This window comes from Podarcis bocagei (genome assembly GCF_964188305.1).
Source record: "Podarcis bocagei genome assembly, chromosome: W".
Taxonomy (NCBI): Eukaryota; Metazoa; Chordata; class Lepidosauria; order Squamata; family Lacertidae; genus Podarcis; species Podarcis bocagei.
The window spans coordinates 91,081,820-91,084,607 of record NC_138131.1 but is presented as its reverse complement, the minus strand read 5'-3'; positions in this window follow the sequence as shown (position 1 = coordinate 91,084,607).

Genomic DNA, 2,788 nt, shown 5'->3' with positions numbered 1-2,788 from the left:
AAACAATGCCTCATGTCGCAATTCGCTCCCAGGTTGCCCAGGCGATGCTGATGCAAGTGTGGAACCAGACTTGTTTATTTCCATATTACCATGGTTCTGGCAGAATACTCTCCCTCTCCCTCCCTCCCTCCCTCCCTCTCTCTCTCTCTCTCTCTCTCTCTCTCTCTCTCTCTCTCTCTCTTTGTGTGCTGCTAATACAAGTCCTCCTTCCTTGCAAGTTACCAGCCCGGGGGGGGGGGGGAGAGCCACAAGCCCAAAATACCACATTTTGTTTCATAAGACCCATGGGCATAGCTAAGGGGGGGGACAGAGGGCAGCTGCTCCCTATCAAATAAAACAATAGAAATACTTAACTGACCAATCATGTCATTTCTGCCCCGCTAACAAAAGTCCTCGCTATGCCCATGCTAAGACCATGTTCCCCATTCCTTTGCCTTCATATGATATAGTATTCATTGATTTTTTTGGTTCCATTTTTTCGTTTTATTTGCAGCATTTGTATTCTAACCTTTCCCCATTCCCAGGAGCTCAGAGAGGGGTGTTTGCACAGGCTGCCTGGGCAACAATGACCACATCCCAGTTAAAATGAAACAAAAAGTCCAGAAAGCATAAAAAAATGAACCTCAAAGCAAAAGAGAATGTTTCTCAATATGAACAGAGGGATGGAGAGGAAATTCAGTTCCCTTAACATGAAACTGACCCAATTCACCCTTCCTTAAACAAGAGGCACACTGAAACGCAGCTTTCTTTTGAAATTTGCACTTCTTGGAATTTTGCCACATGGTTCTCCAACAAAAAACAATGTGGACATACTGTCAGGGAACTGACATCGGAGCAGAGGGGAGAGGCGAGGCTCCCGGACTCTGCAGGAGAGGGGACAAGTAAGGGAAGAGAGAGAACGTCATCTGGGGAAGGAAGTCCAGGTGACACCAGGAAGAAGGGAGAGGCAGAGAGCAGCTCGGACGTGAGGCTCCGAGACTCTTCCAGTGAAGTCAGTGAGGAGGGTGGAGGACCACCACTCGGCACGCCCACTCTGCGCAGAAGGCTTCCGCGCAGAGAGGCGAGGCGAAGGTTGTCTGTTAAGGAATTCTTTTTTAAAAAAAAAATAAAATATTTATTGCAATTTTTAAAATAACGAACAAACCACCAAACATATAAAATACCATCACCATACAGACAGAAAAAGTCAAAGCAAAGTTAAGAAATAAACAAAGAATAAAAGAAGAATACATATAAAACACAGTTGTTCATAAGTCATATTTTCATAATCTTTGGACTTCCTCGCATCACCCTTCCCTGCGTTCTCAGTCACATAGTTATAGACAGCAATTTATTACCTTATTTCAATTCTTATTTTGTAAATCTCGGATATTATGTCCCAACTTTTAAATAACTTTATCGTAAATTAAACTGCTTGATTTAAACATAATATTGCTTCAAATTTCATCATTTCCTTAAACCTCACTTATTCTCATATATTTTACAACAAAGTTTCTACTGCCGTGTTACTTTCAATCGTGCATTCTCCTAACATTCATACAGTTTGTAGTGTTTTTGTAAATAGTCTTTAAATTTTTTCCAATCCTCTTCCACCGTCTCTTCTCCCAGGTCTCGGATTCTGCCAGTCATTTCAGCCAGTTCCATGTAGTCTATCAGTTGCGTCTGCCATTCTTCCAGTGTGGGTAAATCTTGGGTCTTCCGGTGCTTTGCAATGAGTATTCTTGCTGCTGTTGTTGCATACATAAAAAAGGTTCTATCTTTCTTTAACACCCCTTGGCCGACAATGCCCAAAAGGAAGGCCTCTGGTTTCTTAAGGAAGGTATACTTAAATACCTTTTTTAACTCATTATAGATCATTTCCCAGAAAGCCTTTACTTCCGGTCGGCGCCAGCGTTAATGGCGGTCCTCTTTCCGAGCTCCGGAGGAGGACTGCTCCACGAGTTCGGGTCTGACCCGCTACGGCAAGTGGGGGACCCCTAAAATCACAGGCGCGGATGCCTGTGAACAAGGAGACTCGGTGGGCACCAGAAGCGCCCCCCTTTACTGCCTTTTTAAAGGCTCCGGAACGGCATCGGGAGAGCGCGGTGCTGAGAGTCGCTACCCAGCCCGCAGAGTGAAGCCGCGTCGCCATTGACGGAGAGCGCCGATTCCTTCCTGCAAATTGAATTCGGATTGAATGACTATCGGGAACTTTTAAATTTAAATTGGAAATTTGGCCGGAAACGGGGGAGGTTAAAATCAAGGAAGTCTGCCTTCCCCCGACTGCATGACAGATGAAGCAACGAAAAACAAAGAGCTGCATCTGAAGGGAAATAACAATAGGACTATTTAAGTCTGGCATTTGGATATAAATCTCCTCTCTAGCAGGCAGGGGCAGAGGGGAGGGAAAGTAACCTCATTAACCTGCATGATTTTTGAAAGAGAAAAACTTTCCGCTGCCTCAATCCCCTGAGACGGACTGTCAAAATAAGATACCAGGACAGTGAAAAGATTTTAGAAACTTGTTACAAGGCTACATAGTTGAGGACTTAACTGATACAAAGTTTTGGGGTTTTGCTGCTACAATATACCAGACTGGACTGTGTTGACAGAGAAACTACATAGAAAAAGTGTTGCAGCATTTATATTGAAGTTTCCTGGTTTCTTTGTTCTATATTCTTTGTTTCCTTCACTTGGACATTATGTTTTGCCCCCTCTAGAGGGCTGAGAAGTAACAGTTGCAGAATAACAGATTAAGACAGTGGGATTTTCCATTTGGAAATTGTTCCTGTGAGAACGTCCTTGGGAC